Raw genomic sequence first — 20,137 nt, 5'->3', positions numbered from 1 at the left:
TTATTTGCCATTACACTTTAAAAGGGTTTCTGAATAAATTTACATTTTCCTTGCCATTATTACAATTCATAAATATACATAAGTCTGGTACATCAAAAGTTTAAAGCCTAGCCTATTGGTAGATCCTACCTCAGCTACAATGGCATCAACGCCTACAGGAAACTGCGGAACGTTTCCTATCCGCTCGCGGATTGGGAGCTTGATCCTGTTCATCTTGTCTATCTGATGTTGTGTGATGAAAGAAGAAAGCACGGGTGAGCAACAAGCCCACCAAAATAATATGTATAATAATTAACAATATATGAGCATTCTCATAGTAATCATGAAAGTCTTGGTCAAGAAGAAATGAACCAAGCTGATATCTTAACGCGACCAAGTCGCAAAATAATTCAGTATATTTATACATATACTTTTCAAAATCTTGGAAGTCCTCTTCCATGTATAATAAATACAGAGTTCCCGTTTATAACTATATAAAATATCGTTGCAAGGTGATCTCATATATCTAACCTTGTCTCAACGTTTTTCTGAAAATCTTTGACATACATAAGATAATCATTTACTAGATATAAGTTTAAAAGATGAAGTTACAAGATACTCCAATATACTTATATCTTTTCCAAATACTACTTGAACTACCACCGTTCAAGTTATAATTAGTTTCAAAAGTTCATCACATAGATGAGACTACAAGATAATACTTGAATAGATTCAATCTTTGAAATATTATTAAATTAAATGAAGTTACGAGATACTTCATTAAGTCCCGATATATATATACACCTATATATATCTCTCATACATTTCCTGAAAACCTCTGTCATGTAAAGTATGAACAGAGTTGCAATATCCAATGAATTTGGAAAGAAAAGAAATTTTGGCATAAACCTGATATCTTGCTGATCAGGCAAAGATACCAATAAGTAACCTTTTCTACTAGTAGATGGATGAATCCCCCACCGGTCATCACCCTGGCCACATAAGGACCTTGTGTTGGACCGCCACCCGGCCTCTTACGCGTTGATGGACTGCCACCCAGCCTCTTACACTTTGATAGACCGTACCCCGGCCTGTCGCTTATGCCGACTCAATTAGATGGGCTTACTTCCCGAACGTTGGGTAAGTAATCAATTCATTTGTTTTCTCAAAATAGCAACCACGTTGCGAATGTAAAATACACCACAGAGCTGGATCCCCCAGGTTTTGAGCGAGTATTTAAATCCCCTTCCAAAGTTGTCCTGTCTTCAAGTCTTCTCTCTTAAGTTTTCGTATAATCATAAAACCTGTATTTCAAGATACGAATCCTCACTTAAAATCTTTCTAATGATAGTACTTAGCTTTCTTTCACGAATCACTGACACCTAGTGCAATGGTATGGTTCATATGTGACTAGTTTCGCTCTCAGGCCTTCGTACTATATCTTCTCAAATTATTGTCAAGTCTTCTACCAGATACAAACAACTTTACATGGAATCCTTGAGGTCTTCACACTGATCCTGATAACTGCTTCGAATGACTTCAACCTTATTGCTCCGTTTCCTGAACATGTTAATGAAGTTCATGCGGATCTATGTTGACGTCTTCTTCAATGTAGTTACCAAAATCATCATGTATATGCCCAATAAACAATCTGTATTGATTCTAGTGGAATATAGATTATTTCAAAGTCCTTTATTCTTTGTTTAGTTATCCAAACCAGTATTGTTGAGTTATATATACAGCTTTAATCTTGCTCAATAATATTTTATTCCTAGTATAGATTATAAACGCTTGGTATATATAACCAAATTTAACAATGTTTCTAGACCAAGAATTGTAAGTGTATTTAATTAAAATGTTTAGGTCTATAGTGTAGAAGCAAATCAGTGAAAATGTAGCTGTGTATTTTCATTTTTAAACCTCACAAAATATTTTTTCAAGATATATCTTTGGTGGATAAAATAACCCACATAAAATCTTAAAATATTATATTCAGCCAACTTTCTACAGTTTCTTGGTTTTATTGTTTGGAATAACAATTTTCTAAATGCCAATCCATATAAGCTTTCTCTCAACCCTTTTAATCATAACTCATCATTATTCACCATGATAGGCCTATCATCAAGCCCATTTACCACTAATAGATTGAACCTTATCTAGTCCATCGAAATATAAAGGACAACCAACCTGAAAACATATCAATAAATGAAATTGCACTATGAGTGCAATTTTTCATTAAATCAAATATTTGAATCCTGACAATTAACCTTTCAATATTCAACCGTGTCATAATTATGAGTAATCTATAATATGTTTATATATATTCAATAATATATATATATATACCTATTTTAAACTATCTACAAGTATACGTTATTGAATAAAATAAGATAGACCATTTATCGAAATCCATTAGATTTTGATAACAATCGATAGACATTTATTATCTATAGATATAATAACATGGCATTGATATCATATATGAGTATACTTTTGGTGCACTTCTAAGTTGTTAGGCATCGGCTTTAGTTACAAGTTCATAAATCGAAGAAAAATGTATAAGATTTTGGTGGTGAGTGACGATAAGACATGTCAAAATCAACTTAATGACAAGCTAGAGAAATGGGAATATGAAGGTAGTATTTTTATAATTGTTAGTTAAATCATTCCAAGAATAAAATATATACGGCAATCCAACAATTGCACATATTTCTACATAGAGAAAGATGTTATAGATATATATTTTTATTTGAATTATTTGAATTTTGCTAACAGTTTATCGCAATGAATTTTAGTGATGTTTGCAAAAGATGCGAATGAGGCTTTAAACATGTTGATGACCGAACTCTTTGATCTCGTTATGCCTGAAATACACCTGCAAGATACCTCTGGTGTTCAACTAATGAAACAAATTCATCAAGATTTCAAGTTACCTGTTATTTGTAAGTTTTTGTTATATATTAGATATGACACAGACACACGTGGATCCATAAAGAACAAGATACACACAAGGCTTTAAGCTTGTTAAGGGCCTTTGATCCAATAAATATGCTATATTATATAGAATTTACTTAATTTTTAATTTTCCCAAATATTGTTGAAATTGATTAATTAATAAAAAAAATTATTTAGTTGAATTTGATTAATTAATAAAAAATATGTGTTTATACTTGCAGTAATATCAGCTGATGTCAATTATGATGTTATGAGTGATGCTATAAAGAAAGGGGCAATGTTTGTCTTTACGAAGCCTTTTACAACTACTAATTTGAAGTCCATATGGATTCATATTTTCAATTGGAGAAAGGAAATGTATTACAAGGTAAACGTGCTATTTTATTTGATTTTTATATGATCTTTTATTAATGAGCGTATGTGTAGGAAGGGGGTAGGCAGTGTGTAATTTTCAAGCAAATAATTTGTCCATTTATTTGTTTGTATAGAAAGGAAAGGGGAAACAAGATCCAAATATCGGTGGCTCGTCCGATGAAAATTTGGTGTTTCATCTGATGAATCATTCAGACAACGATGAGAGCAGTCACAATTCTAAAGATCTTTAAATCCAATTATTGTTCAGATACTAATGATTATGAGTTCTGGTTGGTTTTTATATGTTGTATTAAAATATCTCCGTGTATGCATTAGTTAAATATGCGCATGGAAATTTTTTTATTGTCTAGAATTTAATTAAACCATATGTTTATGTTTCGTATGTTATATCATTAATTATGTTATTGTTCTAGATATATGCGAGCAAAATGTTTTGTATTTATATTGCCATTTCTTTGGGTAGAAATTCAATGGTGCTCTTGCAATCATCTTTAATTCTGCTAAATTAGATGTGTGCCTCTCGTAAGTAAGATAACTCGATTTATTACCCCAAATTACATACAATTAATCCATGATATCATCCAATTACATCAATTAAACAACAAAACATATTATGGTGTAAACAATACTTTCTTTTACACCCTAAAATAAAATTACTCACTCATGATAGAAGTAAAAACCACAAGAATGATGAAGAAAGCCATCTAAAACTGATACTATTAAAACAGGAGATAAACAACACCTCAACCCTTTTTTTTACAAACCCAATGCCTCAATATTTAAATTAATTAAAAACAATGAAACCAAGCTCACCTCAGAATTAAAGAAAATCTCATAAATTTTATGTGGACTATAAAATCGACCAAACCTGACTTCTGGAATTAAAGGTACATCTAAAACAATGTAGACAGCCCGTTTAGCTTACTAATACAAAATTTCTTCTATTTTCACTCTAATACAACACTTTTTATTCCACATCCTTCAAAGTCATGACTTCTTTATTTCCTAAAATAAAATATTAAAATTTATTAAATAAATAACTAAATCAATGCAAAACATACGAAAATAAAATCGTCTACAATATATAATAAAAAATTTATTCAATCAATATTATTTATTACAAACATGTTTATCATGGTAAACCCGTATATTAAAAAGATCCTTGTTTTTATTGTTCCAACCTAGCAAGGTTAATTGTTGCACACCTAATACTTAAATCTAGTATATTCAAATGTTACTTTTAGTTTTAGCTGTATATTTAAACTTTATTTTTCATATTCTAATTTTTGATAAATTTAATTTTTATTATCAAGGTTGATAATATTGCAAGGTTGTAAGTCTGAAAACTCAATCCAGTAGGAGCGTACAAGTGCTCATGAGCAAAGCATCAACCCAAAAGCAACAACATGCTTGAAAGTTAAAGGCCTGACTTTTATCCTGGGCTTGGGCTGTACGAGTTGAAGAAACCTAACCCTAGCTTACGTGACTTGTTCCCCAAGAACTACGTGAGGCTTCATCCCTATAAACAGGGTACGTAGGCACTTGTATGAGACATGAGTCAACACTTAATAAAGAATAACAAAACCCTATTCTTTCTTAGGGAGTCAACATACAAGCTCAACCACCATCATATTCAACATTCCTCCGCTCTCAAACACCACACTTGATCTTCATTCCGACCATCAACCTCCAAAAACACTGTTATACGAAATTTTCCCTATAACATTTGGCGCTAGAAGGAAGGGTGTGGTTTTTTATCTTAGGGAGAAGAGATGACCAAAGAAGGAAAACAAGCAGTGACACTAGGAAATGGGGGCAAGAAGAAGGACCAGAACGAGGTCGAGCACACGCCCCCAGAGAGTCAGGCACCCCCTCCACCAATCGCAACCGTGGATGGGCAGGCGGTCATGACATATCTTGAAGGACTTCCCGATCTGATGAACGAGATCAACGCTCGAATGTCAAGGGTAGAGAAAAGCTCGGTCTAGAACGCCAAGCGCAAGGCTCTCCGCTTCAAGGTCTCTCAACGTAGATGGAAGGGAAAGGGTCCCCAAAAGAGGCATATTCATGAGTTTCATGACGCGGCAACCGAGATCAAGCAGAAGAAAGAGGCATCACTAGAAGAGGAAGAGATACCTCAGGATCGGGTTGAGCGGGGCAGCCAGATCTCTAAGAGATCGGGGCAGAAGCCAGCTTCGTCCGAGGCAAGGTCGACTAGTGTGCTAGACCGCGTGGGCAAAAAGCTAAGTGAGCATGACCTCGGGCTCAAATTGGAGAATAGAAAGAAAGAGAAGAGAAGGAGCCCAAAGATCAGAAAACCCTAAAAAGAGGGCGTGCAGCGACTCCTCCAGAAAGACGACAGCACACCCCGCCCAGGGGGAGGGATGACGTAGGCGCAGAGACAATCATGAAGAGGATTGCATGTGCAAGATGGAGGAAGGGGACGCCATGAGCGACCTCAGGGCTCTCACTACTCTAGTAATGTAAATTGTGATAGAGAAAGAGAAGTCGTTAGAGTGGGTGACCTAAGGAGGATCTTAGATCAGATGGAATAGGAGAAGAGGGGACCCCTGCCCTTAACGTCCCCTTCTCCGTTCACAGCTGCCATTTAATCATCTCCCTTGCCTCCAGTATTCAGGCACAACCCTGATCTTCTGTTCAACGGGGAAGCCGACCCAGTGGAATATCTTATACAATTTAACATAGAGATGGAGGTCTATCAGGTGCCAGAGCCAACCCACTACAGACTTTTTGCAACATCACTCCGAGGGAGTGCCCAACAATGGTTCTCCAAGTTAGGACCGACTAGCATAAGGACGTGGTGGCAGTTGGAAGACCTGTTCATCCGACAATTTCAATCCACCCTCCACTACTCACCTCATGTGGCCACGCTAGCCAACATCAAACAAAGGGAGGGGGAGCCTCTGGCGGAATACTTTCGCCGGTTCAATAATGAAGTTCCTAAGGTGAGAGGTGCTACTGAAGAGACCATCAAGAACTTTCTGATAGCGGGGTTGAAAGAAGGGTCGAAATTTTGGAAAAGCCTCCAAGCTAGCGAGCCAAGAACCTTAGAAGAATTCTATGAGCAAGCTGAACCCTTTAAGAGGGTAGAGAAGTCAATGAGGGAGCTGAAAATCAGCGAGAACTATCGAGACAAGAGAGACCGTCCTCGAGCCCTGATGAGAGGAGGAAGACATATCAGCGTATTTCAAGCCCCAAGAAGTCTGTCCGGTACAAAAAGACGAACATAGATTCGAGAAGGCCCTATACAAGAATATGGCAGACACATACCCCTCTGGTAGCCTCCATCGACCCTATATATGCTACCTATGCTGGGAAAGGGGTGTTCAGGAAAGCAGCTCCTCTCACAGACTATAACAAGAGGGATACTTTGAAGTATTGTGCATGCCATGAGGCCACGGGGCATGATACAGCTGATTGTAGACAATTGAAGGATGTGATCGAGACGCTGATAAGATAAGGGAAGGTTACAGAGTGGGTTGTGATAAGTGGCATTTTATACCACTTAGAACGTCTTAAAATGGCTTAAATTGGTGTCTTGAAATCAAGTATTTTGTGTATTTGATGCGTTTTTCTAGTGTTTATGCATTTCAGGGTATTAGTTGCATTTCGGAGGAGGAATCATCAAGAATAAGCCTTGGCATGTGTTCACCATTGAGAGAGGAAAAGAACGGGCAGATTACGGCGAAGAAACGGAGCAAACCTGGAATTTTTCCAGTAGGGTCCTGCGCGCCCGCACAGCAATGCTGAGCGGCCGCGCAGCAGCCTTGCGCGCCCGCGCAGAAATGCTGAGCGGCCGCGCAGGGTCGGGGAAAAAGCTGAATTATTTTAGACTTCTACTTCTGTTTGGCTTCCAACTTCTATGTAATCTGAGTTTTATGGGACTCTTATATAAGTAGATTTGAGACGTTTTCATAGAGAAGAAGAGGGAGATTATGTTTTAGATTGTGTTTTGCGCAAGAAGCGAAGGAGATAAGGAAGAAGACCGATTTAGCACACCGCAACGAAGGGGAAGCATATATTCTTGTGATTCTTGTTTCGTTGTAACGTTGGATGCTAGTTTTCTTGCTTTGACTTATTTACTCTTGTGACGTACTCTGTTTTAATATAATTAGTTTAGTTATTATTTTCTTGTGTTGTTTATCATGATTTCATATGAACCCATGATGACGATAAGTTCTATTATGGGCTAATCGTGATCATGTGGTTGCAACGGATTTATTATGGAATTCTTTAGTTAATTGTTTAATACTTTAGTGTGTGATGATTGCATGATATCTAGTATTGGTTGTGCATATTCGTCTTATGTGCGTCGCGAACATATAAGATAGGGTGTTAATCTCTTGTGAAGCGACGGTGGATCTTGAGATTTAGAACTTGCCATGCTAGCATAGGTTCATGTACGTTGTGCATGATTAGTGGGTAATTCTAACAGTTTTATTTGTCCTATGTAATCAAAAGGAATAACTTGTGCTTAAATCGTTGTGTTGTCAATTTCTGTAGACATATAGGAACTCAACATAATTGATGACTATTCAACTTCTATCTTAATTGTGGATGTTTGGTAGAATGGTATTAGTACAATGAAAGTTGGCTTTTATCAGTTTCGTGTTATTCGATTAATGTCATCACTGTCACATGCTAAAGGTAATAACAATGGCTATAGAAGGAAGTAATAATGAAGTTGTGATCTCATGAGTGTTTTATTATTGATAAATTGAAGTGTTAGTTAAGTGGTTAATTAAGTAGTTAATTATAGTTAATATTTAATCAACAATTTTAAGTGTTATTATCTTAACATTGAGAAGTAATCATACATTGGTGAGTGAGTTTAATTAGACAATAACTTAGTCTGAGTCTCTGAGGGAACGAACTAGAAAGTATTCTATATTACTTGCGAACGCGTATACTCGTGCTCGCAAGAGGACCTTAGATACAGCTGAAGAGAAAGACGAAGTTCTTGATACTCCGGAGAAGTTAGATTTTGAGGATTCGGATTCAGGAACTGAGCAGAAAGAACCAGTAAATATGGGAGATCGTATTGTTTAAGCTGATCCAGCTCTTATGGATTTTTCTCGGCCTAAAATTGATGACATTCAGTCAAGCATCCTTCATCCGGCTATTCAAGCTAACACCTTTGAAATCAAGCCGGGCACCATTCAGATGGTGCAGAATTCTGTTTCTTTTGGAGGAGCGGCAACTGAAGACCCCAACATGCACATAAGGAATTTTGTCGAGATCTGCAGCACTTTTAAGTATAATAGCGTGACTGATGAGGCTATCAAGTTGAGGCTTTTCCCATTCTCACTGAGGGATAAGGCTAAAGACTGGTTATATTCTGAACCAGCCGGGTCCATCACTACGTGGCAAGATCTTGCGCAAAAGTTTCTGGTGAAGTTTTATCCAATGGCAAAGACTGCTGCTATGAGGAGTGCTCTTACTCAGTTTGCGCAGCAACCTACAGAATCTATGTGCAAGGCTTGGGAACGCTACAAGGAAATGTTGAGAAAATGTCCACATCATGGAATGCCGGATTGGATGGTAATCACTGGTTTTTATAATGGTTTGGGGGCCCAATCCCGGCCCATGCTCGATGCAGCAGCTGGAGGCGCCTTATGGGCTAAAAGCTATACTGAGGCGTACAATCTTATCGAGACGATGGCTGTAAATGAGCATCAAAACCCAACTCAGAGGATGACGTCAGGCAAGGTAGCAGGTATTCTGGAAGTTGATGCAGCCACCGCTATTGCAGCCCAGCTCCAAGCGCTATCAATGAAGGTTGATTCTTTGGCTACGTATGGAGTTAATCAAATAGCTATGGTTTGTGAGCTTTGTGCAGGTTCTCATGCTACGGATCAGTGTTCTCTTATCAACGAATCTGTTCAGTATGTGAATAATTATCAGCGACAATAGCAGCCTGTGCCAGCGACCTATCATCCTAACAACAGAAATCATCCAAATTTCAGCTGGGGAAATAATCAAAATGCTATTCAGCCACCATATCAGCAAGGAGTGAGTAAACAGTTTAACCCACCTGGATTCCAGCAACCACAGCAGTATGCTACAAGACAATCATATCCTCAACAGGGAAGTGCAGCTGCACCTACTAGTGCTGATTTTGAGGAACTTAAGCTGTTGTGCAAGAGTCAGGCGGTTTCTATCAAGACCTTGGAAAATCAAATCGGTCAATTAGCCAATGCAGTGCTCAATCGTCAACCTGGCACTCTTCCCAGTGACACGGAAGTACCAGGCAGGAAGGAAGCTAAAGAGCAAGTCAAGGCTATTACCTTAAGGTCTGGAAAAGTAGCTGATGCTGAAAAGGCAAAAGAAGTCGAAGCTGAAGTTAGAGATGAAGAATCTAAGCAAAAGGAGAAAGTGGCGGAACCAAAGAAGACTACTGTTGAACACACTCTGCCTGAGGCTAATACAGGGGAGAAACAGCTCTATCCTCCACCACCTTTTCCTAAGAGATTGCAGCAACAAAAGCTGGATAGACAGTTCGGGAAGTTTCTGGAGGTGTTCAAGAAACTTCACATCAATATACCTTTCGCTGAGGCTCTGGAACAAATGCCTAGTTATGCGAAGTTTATGAAGACTATTCTTTCAAGGAAGGTGAAACTGGATGACCTTGAAACCGTTGCTCTCACAGAAGAATGCAGCGCTGTTCTGCAGCAAAAGTTACCACCAAAACTGAAAGATCCAGGAAGCTTCACCATTCCTTGCACCATTGGCAATCTAACTTTTGACAAGTGCCTTTGTGATTTGGGAGCAAGCATTAATCTGATGCCGTTGTCGATCTTTAAAAAGCTGGATCTGCCTGATCCAAAACCCACATACATGTCGCTACAATTGGTGGACCGTTCCATTACTTACCCAAGGGGCATAGTTGAGGATGTGCTCGTCAAGGTGGATAAGCTCTTCTTTCCTGCTGATTTTGTTATTCTGGATTTTGAGGAAGATAAGAAGATTCCCATAATCTTGGGGATGCCTTTCTTGGCTACTGGCCGTACCTTGATAGATGTGCAAAAAGGGGAACTTACTATGCGGGTCCAAGATCAGGATGTGACCTTCAACGTATTCAAGGCAATGAAATTCCCTACAGAAGATGAGGAGTACTTAAAAGTGGATGTGATTGATTCTGCGGTTACTTCGGAACTCGATCACATGCTAATGTCTGATACATTGGAAAAGGCCTTAGTCGGGGAATTTGACAGTGATGATGAAGATAGCAACGAGCAATTACAATATCTGAACGCTTCTCCATGGAAGCGAAAGCTCGACATACCATTTGAATCTCTTGGTACTTCTGACCTTAAGAATGCTGAAGGGAAGCTCAAACCATCAATAGAGGAAGCACCTATCTTGGAGCTCAAACCATTACCTGAACACTTGAGGTATGCTTTTTTAGGTGATTCATCTACGTTACCTGTTATTATTTCAGCTGACCTCTCAGGTAGTGAGGAAGACAAGCTCTTAAGGATTTTGAGAGAATTCAAATCGGCTATAGGATGGACCATAGCAGATATCAAGGGGATAAGACCTTCATATTGTATGCATAAAATTCTGTTAGAGGAAGGTAGTAAGCCAATTGTGGAACAGCAGCAAAGACTGAACCCGATCATGAAGGAGGTGGTGAAGAAAGAAATTCTGAAATGGCTAGATGCAGGCATCATTTATCCTATTTCTGACAGCTCGTGGGTGAACCCCGTGCAATGTGTACCTAAGAAAGGAGGTATCACTGTGGTCGTAAATGAAAAGAATGAGCTCATCCCTACTCGAACAGTTACAGGATGGAGAGTATGCATGGATTATAGAAAATTGAACAAAGCCACAAGGAAGGATCACTTCCCTCTCCCATTCATTGATCAAATGCTTGACAGATTGGCGGGACATGAGTATTTTTGTCTTCTGGATGGTTATTCCGGGTATAATCAGATTTGTATTGCACCAGAGGATCAGGAAAAGACTACCTTCACTTGTCCATTTGGCACATTTACTTTTCGAAGAGTTTCGTTTGGGTTATATGGCGCCCCGGCCACCTTTCAGAGATGTATGATGGCTATATTCTCTGACATGATTGGAAATAACATCGAAGTGTTCATGGATGACTTCTCCGTCTTTGGACACTCATATGATGAATGTTTGAATAATCTGCGCGCCGTACTCAAAAGATGCGTGGAAACTAATTTGGTGCTTAATTGGGAGAAATGTCATTTTATGGTGCATGAAGGCATTATCCTTAGGCATAAGGTCTCTAGCAAAGGTCTGGAGGTGGACAAGGCCAAGGTGGGAGTCATTGAAAATCTTCCCCCACCTAATTCGGTGAAAGGAATCCGTAGTTTTCTCGGTCATGCGGGTTTTTATCGGCGATTCATCAAGGACTTTTCAAAGATATCTAAGCCGTTGTGCAATTTACTTGAGAAAGATGTGCCTTTTAAATTTGATGATGAATGTTTGGCAGCATTCAAGACTCTCAAGGAGAGTTTGATCACGGCACCAGTTATTACAGCACCAGATTGGACAGAACCGTTTGAGATGATGTGTGATGCGAGTGACTATGCGGTAGGTGCAGTTCTGGGACAGCGCAAGAAAAATCTCTTCCATGTGGTCTACTATGCGAGTAAGACTTTAAATGGGGCCCAATTGAACTACACCACTACTGAGAAGGAGCTTTTGGCTATAGTCTTTGGCTTTGAGAAATTTCGATCTTATCTGCTTGGTACGAAAGTAAAAGTATTCACTGATCATGCAGCTATTCGCTATCTGGTTTCTAAGAAGGATTCGAAGCCGAGACTCATTCGTTGGGTGCTTTTACTTCAGGAATTTGAGTTAGAGATCAAAGATAGAAAAGGTACTGAGAATCAAGTAGCTGACCATCTCTCTAGGTTGGAGAATCCCGATTCTACTTCACAAGATAGGACGTTAATCAATGAATCTTTTCCGGATGAGCAGTTGTTTGCAATTCAGGAGGAAGAACCATGGTTTGCAGATATTGTAAACTATCTTGTCAGCAATATAATGCCGCTTAATTTGACATCCGCTCAAAAGAAGAAGTTTCTGCATGAGGTAAAGTGGTATATGTGGGATGAACCATATTTGTTTAGACAGGGAGCTGACCAGATCATCAGGAGATGTATCCCGTTCTGTGAGACGGAGGGGATATTACGAGACTGCCATTCCACGGTTTATGGTGGACACTATGGAGGTGAGAAGACGGCAGCTCGTATTCTGCAAGCAGGTTTTTTCTGGCCTACTTTGTTCAAGGATGCTCATCAGTTTATTTTAAGGTGTGATCATTGCCAAATAGTGGGAAATTTGTCAAGGAAGGATGAGATGCCATTAAATGTGATGCTTGAAGTCGAGGTCTTTGATGTGTGGGGAATCGATTTCATGGGGCCTTTTATCTCGTCTTGCAATAATCAGTACATCTTGCTGGCAGTCGATTATGTCTCAAAATGGGTCGAAGTTAAAGCTTTACCGACAAATGATGCAAAGGCAGTGCTAAATTTTCTTCATAAGCAAATTTTTACAAGGTTTGGAACGCCTCGGGTAATCATAAGTGATGAAGGGTCGCATTTTTGCAACCGTAAGTTCACTTTTATGATGCAGCGTTATAATGTGAATCATCGAGTAGCTACTGCCTATCATCCGCAAACAAATGGTCAAGCGGAAGTGTCTAACAGAAAGATAAAGCGCATTCTAGAGAAGGTTGTTTGTCCGTCAAGGAAGGATTGGTCTTTAAAGCTCGATGAAGCTGTTTGGGCTTACAGAACAGCATACAAAACTCCACTTGGGATGTCACCATTTCAGTTGGTGTACGGTAAGGGATGTCATCTACCAGCGGAGCTTGAGCATAAGGCCTACTGGGCATTGAAGAAATTGAACCTGGATTTAGATGCAGCTGGTAAGAAAAGAATGCTTCAGCTTAATGAACTTGATGAATTTCGACTTCAAGCGTACGAGAATAACAAAATGTATAAGGAAAAGGTGAAGAGGTGGCACGATAGGAAGCTACATCCTAAGTTATTTGTGCCAGGGCAACAAGTTCTGTTATTCAACTCTCGGCTCCGACTTTTTCCTGGGAAGTTGAAATCAAGGTGGTCTGGACCTTTTATTATCAAAATTGTGTTTCCATATGGAGCGGTGGAAATTTTTGAGAATGATTCGGACCAAGCATTCAAGGTTAACGGTCAGCGGTTGAAGCACTACTATGGGGACATGGCAAACCGAGAGGTGGTTAGTGCCATTTTGTTGACTACTTGAGAAAGGTACGGAACATCAAGCTAATGACGAAAAAGAAGCGCTGCGTGGGAGGCAACCCATGAATTGTTGTTACAGGAACCCTTAGAAGTTAATAACCTATCCAAAAACACAAAAAAATCAGAAAAAAAGGGGCTGAAATTTTTTTTTTCCAGAGACCCTCTGCGCGCCCGCGCAGAAATGCTGAGCGGCCGCGCAGGGGTCGAGTTCCATAAATTTTTTTACAGTTCAGAAAAAAAAAAAAAAAAAAAAACACAAAAACCCATCACAGCCCATAAACCCACGAATTCTTTTCCCATTACCCCATGATTTTATCCCTCAACCCCACTCCTAATCTAATTTAACCTACTCCACACCCTATATATACATACACCTATCCCACATATCTCCCACAAACTTCCTACACTTAAACCCTCTCATAAACATCAAAAATCAGTTCTTACACACTTTTATTCACAATTCAATGGCACCCAAGAGAGCACGCACTATTGACAGCAGCAGCACAGTTCCTACTGCTGATTCATCAAGGGGTACTGCTGCAAGGCCTCGGTTAACTGACAGAGTTGCGGAGGAGGAGTACACTAGGCTGTTGGGGAAGCTGATTCTGAAGGAGAGGGGGTTTTTACCATCAGGGAGGGATGGTGAGTTGTTGCCCATGATTGCAGAGAAGGGGTGGATAGCTTTTTGTGAGTCACCCGAAGCAGTACCGATGAGTGTTGTTCGCGAGTTCTACGCGAACGTGAAGGCTGAAAAGAATGGGTTTTCTGTAGTTCGTGGGCTGACGGTTGATTATCATCCTGCGGCGATTCACCGTGTGATTGGACAGCGAGAGAGGAAGCCCGAGGAGGAGAACTGGAATGAAAAGACTGCTGAGGATTTTGACTTGGATTTGATTTGTGCGACTCTCTGTCGACCGGGCACAGTTTGGAACCGCAGTCCAGCCAATAATGAGTATCGTCACTTTACGGCGATCGCCATGAACATGTATGCCCGTGCATGGAATGCATTTATATGTGCTAATATTTTGCCTTCTTCACATGCACACGAGGTCACAGTTGAGAGAGCACAGTTGTTGTGGGGAATTCTGAATGAGGAATACTATGTGGACCTTGGTGAGTTTATATACCAAGGAATTCTGAAGTTTTTGAGGGGAGCAAAGCATATGAACATCCCTTATGCATCCACGGTTACGAAGCTATGCCGAGCAGTAGGAGTGAACTGGCCGGCTCATGAGCAGTTGCAGTTGCCAGCAGCTCTGATAGATTCTGGCACTCTGAATGGGATGCAGGAGTGGACCGGTGGTGAGCCTGAGGAGCATGGGCTGGGTTATCGTTTTCCAGGAGGGCGTCCAGCACGAGGTGCTACTATGGCTAGGCCAGGGCGTGGTGAGGCTGGTTCTTCGAGAGCTCAGGAGGGTGCTGGGATGGGTGATGCCCAGTATAGGAGGCTTTCACGGCGGATGGATGCCATGTATGAGACGCAGAGCAGGTTTGCTCAGGAGCTCACCCTTGCGTTAGGGACTGCTTTTCGAGGCCTTGGAGCTGATATCCAGTGGCCAGTTTTTGGTGAGGACTCTACATACCCGCCGCCTAATACTCCACCCACTGAGGGTGATGATGATGATGACTCCGAGTAGGTATACCATGTGTTCCTTTCTACTACCTTCACTGGGGACAGTGAAGATTTTAAGTTTGGGGGTGGTAGTTAAGGAATATTTTGTGTGTGTCATATAGTTGCATAATTTTTGCCATATAGTTTTTTTATAACTTTAGTTGTTTGTCATATCATATAGCTCATGCATATACCATGATCCCTTTTACAATAATTTATCGACTGAATTGTGATATTGATGCGAGTGTAGTGATAGCATTAAAGTGTTATTAAGTTGTGTAGGTTGATATGCATGCTAGAAGCACTTGTATTTTCACTAAGTCTTAGAGAATGCTTAAGGGCTAGATTGTTGTTATGATCTGATTATTTTCGAGGATAATCTATTTATTATGCTTAGAATTTGATAATAGGTTCTTAGTGGTAAAGGCATGAAAAAGAAAAAAAAATGGAGTAAAAATGGAATTTGTTGCTAGTTGTGGCTAGGCGTCAAATGGCTAGTAGCCGGCTCGCATGTTATGCGAGTAGTCTAGGGTTGAGCAAGATGGAGCGAAACGCACTTGCTCAGAGAAAAAAAAAATATTTTGCATAATTGATCAAGAGTGGGCTCTTTGGTATTCGAGTTATTAAGTTCTTAGGGGACTTTGTGCCTAGTGACCTAAGGCTTTTAGAGTCTGGGATCCGCTAACCTAACGCTCGTTACATGGATACCATTGTATAAGTCTTTTGTGGACCTCACTCATTGCACGGTCAAATAAGCATTTGAGTTGTAAATAAAAAGCACGATTCCGTAGTAAGCTCCAGAGTTCTTGTAGTGTTGTATATCACTTTGTGCCTAGAATTTTTATTCTTTGTATAATCGTAGGATTGCCTTGAGGATAGTCTAGTCATAGTAATTGGTCTAGTTCCGAAGCATATTCGTTAAGCATTTGCACACACCACGTTTCTGGCTGTATGTCCGTTTGCATGAGTTAATTGATCTTTAGTGTCTAACTGCATTCGTTGAGACGTGACAATTTGGTTGGTTAATTGTAGTAAGGGGGATCGTTGCATTTTCATATAGATTGCATTCATGCATATTTTTCTTTGTTTTGAGTCTGTGACGCTTGAGGACAAGCATCGATTTAAGTTTGGGGGTGTGATAAGTGGCATTTTATACCACTTAGAACGTCTTAAAATGGCTTAAATTGGTGTCTTGAAATCAAGTATTTTGTGTATTTGATGCATTTTTCTAGTGTTTATGCATTTCAGGGTATTAGTTGCATTTCGGAGGAGGAATCATCAAGAATAAGCCTTGGCATGTGTTCACCATTGAGAGAGGAAAATAACGGGCAGATTACGGCGAAGAAACGGAGCAAACCTGGAATTTTTCCAGTAGGGTCCTGCGCGCCCGCGCAGCAATGCTGAGCGGCCGCGCAGCAGCCTTGCGCGCCCGCGCAGAAATGCTGAGCGGCCATGCAGGGTCGGGGAAAAAGCTGAATTATTTTAGACTTCTACTTCTGTTTGGCTTCCAACTTCTATGTAATCTGAGTTTTATGGGACTATTATATAAGTAGATTTGAGACGTTTTTATGTTTTAGATTGTGTTTTGCGCAAGAAGCGAAGGAGATAAGGAAGAAGACCGATTTAGCACACCGCAATGAAGGGGAAGCATATATTCTTGTGATTCTTGTTTCGTTGTAACGTTGGATGCTAGTTTTCTTGCTTTGACTTATTTACTCTTGTGACGTACTCTGTTTTAATATAATTAGTTTAGTTATTATTTTCTTGTGTTGTTTATCATGATTTCATATGAACCCATGATGGCGATAAGTTCTATTATGGGCTAATCGTGATCATGGGGTTGCAACAGATTTATTATGGAATTCTTTAGTTAATTGTTTAATACTTTAGTGTGTGATGATTGCATGATATCTAGTATTGGTTGTGCGTATTCGTCTTATGTGCGTCACGAACATATAAGATAGGGTGTTAATCTCTTGTGAAGCGACGGTGGATCTTGAGATTTAGAACTTGCCATGCTAGCATAGGTTCATGTACGTTGTGCATGATTAGTGGGTAATTCTAACAGTTTTATTTGCCCTATGTAATCAAAAGGAATAACTTGTGCTTAAATCGTTGTGTTGTCAATTTCTGTAGACATATAGGAACTTAACATAATTGATGACTATTCAACTTCTATCTTAATTGTGGATGTTTGGTAGAATGGTATTAGTACAATGAAAGTTGGCTTTTATCAGTTTCGTGTTATTCGATTAATGTCATCACTGTCACATGCTAAAGGTAATAACAATGGCTATAGAAGGAAGTAATAATGAAGTTGTGATCTCATGAGTGTTTTATTATTGATAAATTGAAGTGTTAGTTAAGTGGTTAATTAAGTAGTTAATTATAGTTAATATTTAATCAACAATTTTAAGTGTTATTATCTTAACATTGAGAAGTAATCATACATTGGTGAGTGAGTTTAATTAGACAATAACTTAGTCTGAGTCTCTGAGGGAACGAACTAGAAAGTATTCTATATTACTTGCGAACGCGTATACTTGCGTGAATATTAGTGCGTGATTTCGCCCTAACAGGTTGTCAAGGAGGTTCGAAAACACATGACTGATTATCATATTGTCCCTCCTCCACCCCCAGAAGACAAAGAGATGGTACCCCGGGCTGGCAGTATTCATATTATTCTAGGCGGGTCTCACATTGGTGGAGACAACCGGAAGGCGATGGACAGATATGCCCGGGAAACAAAGGAAAAGCCCCTCACCAACGTTAACCGTCTGAGTCAAAGGCCCCCGGAGCTCTTTGAAAAGGAGGCTGGTGATATTGTGTTTAGGGAGAACGATGCAAAATAGGTGTACTACCCCCATATTGATGCCCTGGTCATAAAAATGAAGATTAGGATAGTAAATGTCCATCGAGCATTGGTGGATACCGGGTGCTCGGCAGATGTTCTAACCTATGATGCCTACAGGAAACTAGGACTGCTAGATAGAGAACTGACCTCGACAGGTGGGCACTTGTATGGGTTCACGGGAAACTCAATCGGAGTAAAAGGGACGATTCGGCTCCCGGTGACCTTAGGAGAAGAACCTTATATGGACACCCAGATCGCTATGTTTACAGTTATAGATCAGCCTTGTGCCTACAATGTTATAATGGGCAAGCCCCTTATGAGGGCAATGAGGATGGTGACCTCGATCCATCACATGACAGTAAAATTCCCAACCCCCACGGGGGTAGGCTTCTTGAAGAGCTTTTAGTACGAATCGAGAGTCTGCTACAACCAGGCGCTCAGGGAAGCCGAGTCAGGAAATGCATCAAAGGAGACGGTCAAACTGGGTGAAGGCGATGTCATCATGGAAGAGGCAGAGGGCAGGAGGAGAGTACATCCTGAGGGACATAAGACTTGTAACATAATTTCAATCGAGGAATTTCCCGAGAACTATTTCAAGCACATGGGGATTCAGGTGGAACCACGCCCAGGGGCCCTGCTGATGGAGGCCTCTCAGCCCATCATGTTGGTACAAGAGGGGATTGTAGAAGAGGAAATTGATGAAGAAGAGAGCCCAGAACATATCGCTGCAAGACTCAGGAAAGGAAAGTGGGCACACGAAGAAATAACAACTATGGATCTGCCCAACGAAATCACTCGCACGGTCACCATGATCTCTGAACGCTTGGAAAATCCGATTCGAGCTCACCATCCCGAGCTCGAGGACATGGAAGATTTGACAATAATGGAAGTGGGAGAAACCAGTGAGGCTCGAGCAGACTTAGACCCAAGAATGCCCCCAATGGTTGAGAGGGATGGGGCCGTAGAGGACACAATTCTAATCTTGGTAGACCCGAATTATCCCTCCAAGGTACTAAGAATAGGCTCTAACTTAAGCCCTGACTTGAAGGAAGACCTAGCTCAAATCTTGAGGGGAAATTTGGATGTCTTTGCATGATCACACTCTGATATGATAGGGATTGACCCGAATGTCATGTGCCACCGCCTTAACTTGGACCCGAAAAAGAAGGGGGTCAGACAAAATAGGCGGCCGATTAGTGGAGAAAGGGCATAGACCCTCAAAGAAGAGGTGGATAGACTGATGGAAGCAGGGCTTGTAAGGGAAGCCTTCTACCCCATGTGGTCGGCCAACCCAGTGCTTGTCAAGAAACCAAATGGCAAATGGAGGACATGTGTGGACTTCACCGACCTAAACAAAGCTTGCCCGAAGGATAGTTTTCCTCTATCCCGAATCGACCAGCTGGTTGATTCCACAGCTGGGCACGCACTAATTAGCTTTATGGATTCTTATTCGGGATATAACCAAATCCCAATGTATGGGCCAGATCAGGAGCACACCTCCTTTATTACTGATCAGGGCCTCTATTGTTATATTGGGATGCCCTTCGGGCTCCTTAACGCTGGGGAAACCTATCAAAGGTTGGTGAACATGATGTTCAAATATCAGTTGGGGAAAACCATGAAGGCCTACATAGATGATATTCTTGTGAAGTCAAAGAAAGCAAAGGATCACGTCTGTCACCTATCAGAAATGTTCCAGATCCTAAGGGAGTACAGAATGAAGCTCAACCCCAAGAAATGTGTGTTTGGGGTCGAATCAGGGAAGTTTTTTAGATTTATTGTCAACCATAGAGGCATTGAGGCCAACCTCGCCAAGATACGAGCCCTACTCAAGATGAGATCCCCCCGACGGGTGAAAGATGTTCAAAGCCTAACGGGACGAGTGGCTGCCTTAAACCGCTTCATCTCAAAGTCCTCCGATAAATGTCAGGAGTTCTTCAAAGCAATTAAAGGAGTGGGGAGGAATTTTTAGTAAACAGATGAGTGTGAGGAAGCCTTTTAGCTCATAAAGAAGCATCTTAGCAGTCCTCCAATATTGTCCAACCCAAAGGCAGGTGAGACTCTAGTCCTATACCTGGCTGT

General features: G+C 40.5%; 1 non-coding gene across 1 annotated transcript; it reads right to left on the bottom strand.

Moving 5' to 3' along the window:
- Window positions 1-8,751: 8,751 nt before the first annotated feature.
- On the bottom strand, window positions 8,752-8,858 carry LOC141722667 (small nucleolar RNA R71). Its single transcript, XR_012575674.1, has one exon. It is a non-coding gene; the product is annotated as a small nucleolar RNA R71 (small nucleolar RNA).
- Window positions 8,859-20,137: the final 11,279 nt, after the last annotated feature.

This window comes from Apium graveolens, chromosome 4, assembly GCF_009905375.1.
Source record: "Apium graveolens cultivar Ventura chromosome 4, ASM990537v1, whole genome shotgun sequence".
Lineage (NCBI taxonomy): Eukaryota > Viridiplantae > Streptophyta > Magnoliopsida > Apiales > Apiaceae > Apium > Apium graveolens.
The sequence above is the reverse complement of the archived record's forward strand: the minus strand, read 5'-3'. Positions and strand labels throughout refer to the sequence as shown.